The sequence below is a fragment of the Nuphar pumila genome, chromosome 9, assembly GCF_984573655.1.
Source record: "Nuphar pumila chromosome 9, dmNupPumi1.hap1.1, whole genome shotgun sequence".
Classification (NCBI taxonomy): Eukaryota; Viridiplantae; Streptophyta; class Magnoliopsida; order Nymphaeales; family Nymphaeaceae; genus Nuphar; species Nuphar pumila.
In genome coordinates, this window is record NC_143257.1 from 40628355 (window position 1) to 40636959 (window position 8605).

Below are 8605 nucleotides of genomic sequence, written 5' to 3' on the forward strand. Positions count from 1 at the left end.
TCAATCAGACTTCCATTGATGGTCTGCTTGCCTACTAACGATGTCATCTCCAATCCACAGTCATCCAAGTGGTCTGGAAACATACGTGAGAAGGTGACAAACCAAGAATAATACCATCGAGGGAAGAAGGAATGAGTCTGGATAACCCGATGATCTGGGGATCCATCCTTTATCTGATAGAAGACATGATCTCTGAGAAAGACAACATCAAGGGAATTGGATGCCATCGAAATAATACTGAGGCAAAAAGGAATGGAGAAGATCAAATAGAATGCATGACTTACGGATAGACTTCTGAAGAAAAAGAGAAAAAATACAAATTATGAAAATTTTGGAAGAGTAAGGGAATTTAGATAAAGAATTTCCAGGGTTTTGAAAAAAAATTTGATATAAAAGAGAAAAGAATGTAGATAGAGGAAAACAAATATATACCTGGGTTTCTGAAAATAGGGAAATTTTTTGAATAATATACCTAGGGTTTTGGAAAAGGTTTGACATATATAGGAGAATACAAGGAAACATCGCATAATCACAGTCGCACAAACAAGGATGCGCATACAACACTCCGTAAAGGCTAACTCTAAATGCAATATTTGAAATGGCTTAAAGGACCTTAATCCTAACTCTATGGTTCAGATCATCTGATTCCAATCAAGGTACGCCGATATACTCAAGCCGAAGCTCAAAGTACATGGCATAGAAATATTTCTCTGGTTCTAAGGTAATGGCTTCCCAACATCCTTGAGCACCTACCGATATACCTCAGACTATAGCCCTTAGGTATGTGGTAGGGAGCGCTAACCCAAATAAGTGGTCCAGTTGTGAGGCTCTCTCCCGAACTATGGTTCAGTGAGACAGCGCAACAACGTGAAGACCGGGACAATATAGGTAGCGATGTTTTCGAAAACATGTTCAACATGCAAGAAATCAGATGTTTCTAATGCAAGTCCTAAAGAGATAGAATTTAAATGAAGATCAACATACACTTGCATACATTGTTTGCATTCAATCCCTAGAATTGAGGAGAGTTGTATTTCAGACCTAAGTCTAAGTGAACATGGAATAATCTCCTCAATATGGTCCTGCCAAACCATACTTAGATCCTATATGCATTATGTCATCTAGGACATAGTCTAGGCTCCTAAGGTTTGCATGGAAATGAAGCTGACATTTGTAAAATAAAGACTTAGATAATATCAAAGCAAAGCAAAAGGCACAAATTCAATCGGACGGAGACGGGTCCCATCACGGTCGCCAACTCCTGTGATCATGCAAAAATTTTTCTCTCGTTCCTCTTTTCCTTCTCTTTGCTTTTCTAGCCTCTATTCCCTTTTGAAGGGGAATAAAAGATAGAAAAGAAGAGAGAATGAGAAAAGAAAGAAGAGAGAGGAACTCTTTTGCAAGGTCTCATTTGACCAAAATTTTGAAAATGTTTTAAAATTACTCGCCTCCGTTTTAAAAATTTATGAAAAAGTTGAGAGACGGGATTCGCTCATCGGTACGAGGTTCGACCGTTCCTGGTGTCTTTACCAGGGGTAATCGAACCAAGGATCGAATTTATACCTTTTGCTTTGCTGAAATATTATCTAAGAATTTATCCAGGATATTCTCGAGAAAAAAAAATGAACAAGGGAGCAACACTAGAGGAAATCAGGAAAAATCTTGATTTTGCCTCTGAATTATGAACGGATACATGGCCCTCCAGTCACTCGTGTCTACAGATCTCAAGTAGGATTGGCCTCTAAAAGCCACCTACTTTGAATGACGGGAAAATGGCACCGTACAGACAAGGTCACAGATTGCACATTTTTTTTTTTTTGGAAGTCTCTCACAGAAATATTTCCATCTGATCTTTCCCAGTGGCCTGTCTTGTTAGCCTTCACAATGATCCAGGATAACTGAGATTTCATGGCTTCGACTATTCTAACATTTCGTTGTAAAAAAAAAAATGGGGATACTGTCACCCTGTGAACACCTCAAATTTTTCAAAGTTTTGCAAAATATTTTCTTTTTTGCCCCTAGGCCCCATCTTCTGAGAAAAAAATTGAAACAATATTAATCCAAATTTCAGTTATTCTTCGGATTTTCTGGATTAAAACTCCATTTTTCATCTGACTCGGTCTTGGAGCCGAACCCAGTGTTTAAAATCCAAATCTGAGCCACGTTGTCCAATTTTCAATTTAAAAAATTACAAAAATACCAAAAATAGTTTTTGAATGGCTCGGACAGTCCATCCGACATCTGTTTGGATTCACTGCTTTATATTTCTTGATTCGAGGTTCAAAACTCGAATATTTCCTCAAGTTTTGAATCAAAACCCTTTTTTTTTTTTGAAGAATTTTCCAAAGAATAGCTTTAAAACTCTCATAAAACCTTTCCTTTTGTAAATATTTCAAGACTTTTGCAAAATTAAATTAAAGTCATTTAGCTTTCTGAGTTTTTATGTCAAAAACACAAAAAAATATAATAATAGAAAATACAAAAAAAAATGAATGCTAGAAACTCCCGTTTTTCTTTGAAAAACCTTTCTTTAGCTAAAACCACATTTAAAAAGAATTTTAAGAAAGCAAAACCGTTATTTTAAAATTCTTTGAAAAAGATTGGGCCTCACTTGAAAAATCTTAACGGCCATCTGTTGCGGGAAGCACCACAGGAGAGAAGGCGATGAAGGCAATGGTCTTCTACCCTTCGATCCTCCCGATCCCTCTTCTCCCGTTCATCTCCAACAAACCATTCTCGACCCTTCTCCTCCCCTGCCTATTTAAGTATACAGTCTGCTTCTTCTTGAGGCATCGAGCATCACCCATTCACCCAGATCGATTCTTCTTTGAGCAACATCCATTGTCTCCTTTCCCTGAAGGAATCCATTTCACCACAATCATCAATCACCATCCGATCTCTGCTCTTTCCTTTTCCTGTCGGAAGCTTCTTCTCTGTAAGGCACTGAATAGCGATCCTCCCTTAAAACCCCCCCTCTACCCAGTCGATCAAAGCCATCGTCCATCGGCATTCTTCTCCTTCTCCTGATCAAGCATCTGGTAATAACTCCTGCTCCCCTTTTTTTTATCTTCTCTCATTTGTTTCTGGTTTTCTATTTTGGGCCTCTATTAACGCATTATTGAGTGTGCTGGGTTTCTCATAGCAACGTCAGCCCCTCTCTTATGCAATATTGATGAGAATCCTCAGATTCCAACACTTTCATTCCTTCTTCCTGTATTCCTTTTATTGTATTTTATTTTATATTTTCTTTTTACTGATTATATTTCCATTTTGCTTTTATGATCAGCTGCCCTGTAGCCAATTCACGTTTCCCTTTTCTTACTCTTTGATTTTCGGTTTACACTTTATCTCTATCGTTATGATCTCTTAATTTTATGGTGATTTCCCTTTTCTTATTTCAATTATTATGTTATTACCGATCCTCAATCCCATTTTGCTAATCTATCCATGCTTTGATCATTTTCATTTCTCTTTTATTTTTTTATTTTTTTTTCTTTCTTTCTTCAGCTGCATTCTTTATTACCGCATGCTTTCATCGATTCAGTATGTTATCTTTCTCTTATTTCCTTTTTCTGGAATTTATGTATTTTTTTCTTGTAATTTCGTTTAATATAACCTGTCCCTTCCTTATCCCATAGTCGTCTTGTATATCACGATTTCAATTCATATTTTGTATTATTTTGACTGTTGTTCCTAAACTCGATTTCCTATTGTATTCCTATTAATTGCTTTGCTTTTTATTAGTGTTATTTGATAGTACTTGATTCATTGTGGGTCATTCGTTTTGATTATACTTTTCCCCTGTCATTTCTTATCTCTAGCATGTATAGTATCGTCATCGTCACAACATCGAGGTTCACTTACTTACAATACAACACTGTCTGCACTTAGTTTTCACTATTTTATGGTACTTCATCTCTCCCCATGTTATCGTATGTGAATCCCTTGCATAGGTTTAACTCCACCACAAGAGAACTATTCTTTGAGGAGGTTGGGAACTGACGCCACTAAAGGGGCCTATTGTGGGTTCACTGGGTATAAATAGATTCTCAACCAAGCAAGTGCAAGTGGCTGACAATTGCAGGGGAGCTTGTCAACTAATTCCTCCATAGTATCCATGAGTGAATCGATCTCTGGACTTGACGCCAGAATTACAGCAGTTACGATAAAACAGTAAGAGATACAACTGTTGCAGAAAGAATTGCGGCATTGATATAGTTGAAGCAGATGATAGGTTTTTCCTAATGAAGTGAGGTATTTGCCTCGTGAATAAATTATTATACCTAAAAAAAAAAGTTGAATAGGAAATGAAGTTCCTGGTATGATTTTATTCAGAATAGGATTATCTTGAGTAGCAAATATATAATCAGTTGTTGAACCTTGGAATGAGTACCCTGTCATCATGTTACTATACTGATATCTTTTCCTCTTTTTTTTCAGGAGACTAATGAAATAAAGCATTAGAATGTATGTGGAATTAACAAGGGTATGAATTGGTCTGCAAAAAGAATATGCTAAAATTATCTCATTTGTGTATGGTTGATGCAGTTTTAGGTCTTATCTTATAAAGTTGTGGCATCACCATAAAACATGAAAACGTTCATGCTTGCAACATAGTTGCCATAAGAGGTAGTTTTCTGGTTGAATTCTATCATTTAGCCCAGTGTTTTCGTATATTGCTGCTATTTTTTTTTATTTTCTTTGATATAATTGTCCAAGCATCTGTTACTCAAGAAAGTCTGGTGGTAGCATTTATCAGGGTCATTTTTGTTCCATTAGTTACATCTTTTGTCCTCTGTCTTAAATTTCTCTTTGGCCCCGACAAGTGTTCCAACGGGGGTGAAGAAGGCTGCCTCTGCCTCCGGTAAGTACCATATCACCACTACATTGATCACATCTACAATACATTTATATCTCACTGTTGTTGCAATTTCCTATGATCGTTGCCTCCCATCTTACCACAACACACTTTTCCTTTGTTATTCTGCAACACTCCAATCCACTGTGCTCCACACTCAGCACTATCACCCCATGATGCATCCATGTATCTGTAGCATACTTACCATCTCCACTTTACACTATAACTTACGCCCTTATATTGCTGCTCACCCTCAGTACATCCATCTCTCACCGCCTATATTCTGTCAAGCATTGCACAACACCTCTTCATCCCTGCTACAGCCTCCATCTTGCCATTCTTTTGCACCTGCTGTAAAAGGCACTATTCACACTCCATACACCTTTACAGGATATTGTGTCCTTCAACACAACAGTTGCACCTTACCTTCAATTGGATCCCATAGTGATTCAAATGTTCCTTGCTGTAACTTACATCACATCAACAACATTTTTTTTAGTCATTACAAGACCTTACCTATGCCACGGTATATCTGCCCACTGTCTCTAGGCACCACAACACAATAATCATTCCACTTTGGGCGAGGTGAATGTTATTCCAAGTTGGCTAGTGGTAGTTCAGCAATATCTACTTACTGTAACATGTTACATCATCTTAGCATCCTTTGTTGAAATCCCCTCAGTCACCACCTACTACAAACTCCTACAGCTATATCACCCCATTTCCGACAGTATTTATCGCCTCCCATTTGCAGACTCACTTCCTATACCTATATGTGTCTATGTATATCACTGTATCACAAGTCTCACTGCCCTCTTTTTCCAACCTTTTTATATACATATATATATATATATATATATATATATTTATATATATATATATAAATATATATATATATGTATATACACATAGTTTGCCGACATTCATGTTTAGGATTAGCTGTAAAAGTTTTATCTCTTCAAGTATCAAGTTTCTTCCAATTTGTGGGAAAAACATCAGTTTTGTTAAAGCATCAAGTTGATATCTATCATAGGATCCAAATGGGGTCCTTCTCAACCAATATACGCATTCTTAGACTTTGTGTCATGATTTGAATTGTTTACAGCATTACAACTCAACTCCCCCTGTATCATGTCGGTTTATGTGTATTTGGCATTAGGTCTAAGCATGACCCTTTTAGGTATATACATTATATCTCTCTGAGAATGCACACATCTCCTTGTCAAATACTTGCATTCCACTTAGGCTAACTTATAAACATCTCTTTATTAATAGGGGTAGGGTCACATATCTTCCATTTCTTTCATATTTGATATTTTATTGTGTGCTAACCCTGTTTCGTAGGAGATGCATGGAAAATGTTATTTTCTTTCTTAGAATCAGAGACTTGTAATTTCAAATTCAATTCCAGTGTTGTAATAAGCTAGATATTAATGAAAACTCTACATTTCCAGTCTTAGATAGAATGAACGAGCATGTAAATATCCTTTGTTTCATTATTTTCTTTTATTTTCAAAAATTTTCATGAATGAGAACATGAATGGCACGTACACCATTCTAATAAGAGGTGATTAAATCCTAAGTTGATGATTAGCATCAATGGCCATAGTCAGGATGTGAACAAAACCTAAGATTTTCATCTTTTATGGAATAACATTAGATTCACACTGGATCTCTATTCCAAAATCATCATATTTTCAAATATTTTCTTCCGTTATTTGGGTTTAACTTAAAATTAACTCAAAATATATATCAATGGCCATAGTCAGGATATATTGAGAGTAAATTTCATTTTAAACTCTATAAAGGCACCAAAAAACATTTTATTCTTCACCTGAATTCAAATATGATTACTATATAATACATTCAATGACCATAGTCAGGGATGTATTATATCTTCAATCTTATTTTAAATTCACTTAAAGAATGAAATGTAATTTTCAAAATCCAATTTCAAATGCTTTAACTTCATTCATCATTTAGGATAGAATTACATCATATTTTCTAAATTCTTTTTCAAAATCCAAGTGATCATGAACATCTTTTCTTCAAAATTCGATTTCAATTCATCAATTCTATCTCATTTCAAGATTTGAAATTCAATTTCAAAGTCCAATTTGACTTTGGAAATTTTAAAATTTGTTTTATATTCAAAGTTCCATCTCAAATTTCAATCAAATTTCAAAGTTCAATTTGACTTTGAAATTCTAAATTCACTTTCAGGATTCAATTCAAAATTCAAAACATCTCAAAATTCAATTTAACTTTGAAATTTCTGATTCATCTTTCTGATTCCAAAACTCAAGCTTTAAATCAAGTTCATCCTTTATTGAGTCTTGATTCTCAATTCAAAATCAAAGTTTTAAGATAAATTCTAAATCCCAAAATTCAATTTTTCCTAAAGTTTCAAATCTCATCTGGTTTTCAAAACCCAGATCCATCTTCAAAAAGTCCCATTTGGACTTTCAAAATCCAAAATTAGAACCCAATTCCACTTTGGATCCCGATTTCCAAATCCAAACTCTATTTTGGATCCCATACTTTGGATCCAATTCCATTCAGGATTCTAGAATTCAACTTCATCTTGGATCTCCAACTTCGGATCCAAATTCCATTTAGGATTCCAGATTTAGGATCTAACTCCATCTCCGACTTCGCATCCAAATCCATTTAAGATGCCCGATTTCAAATCCGAGTCTATCTTGATTTCCAGATTCCAAAAACCAATTCCATTTTCATATCACATCTAGGTCTCTTAAACCCAATTCTATTTTTATACTCAATTTGGATTTCTCAAATCCCATTTTGATTTCAAACTTTCAATCTGGAATTCAATTCTATTTCAAGCTTCATTTTCTCTCCTAAATCCAGGTTCAAAATTCAAATTTAAAATCTATTGCTGATTTTGAAACTTCATTCCTTTTTCTTTTATCTCAGCTTCAAATCATTCTTTTCAAAATCAAAATTTATCTTCCCGACTCTGATTATTTCAAAAACTTAGAACTTCAAACACCTTTCCAAGATCTATCTCAAGTTCTAAGTTAGAAACCATTTCTTCACTCTATTCATCTCAGAAACACTTGAGATTTCCAAATCATTTTTCAAAAAGAGCATGCATCCTTGCATTGCACAAGCATGATTCTCTGTGCATATTTCAGACTTAAAATAAATTCTTAGATCATATTTCAGCAAAGCAAAAAGGCATAAATTCGATCCTTGGTTCGATTACCCCTGGTAAAAGCACCAGGAACAATCGAATCTCATACCGATGAGCGAATGCCGTCTTCCAATTTTCTCGCAAATATTTCAAAATGGAGGCTAGTAATTTCCTAAAAATATTTTCAAAATTAAGGTCAAGTGAGGCCTTGCAAAAGAGTTCCTCTCTCTTCTTCCTTTTTTCATTCTCTGTTCTTTTCTATCTTTTATCCCCCCCTAAAAAAAAGAGCAGAGGTTAGAAAGGCGAAGAGAAAAGAAAAGAGAAATAAGAGGAAAATTTTTGTGATGATCACAATTTTGGCAACCGTGATGGGACTCGTCTTCGTCCGGTTGAATCTATGCCTTTGCTTTGCTCTCATATTATCTAAGTTTTTATTCTTCAAATGTCAGCTTCATTTTTGTGCAAACCTTAGGAGCCTAGACTTTGTCCTAGATGACATAATGCATATAGGATTTAAGTATGGTTTGGTAGGACCATATTGAGGAGATTATTCCATGTTCACAATAGACTTAGGCCTGAAATACAACTCT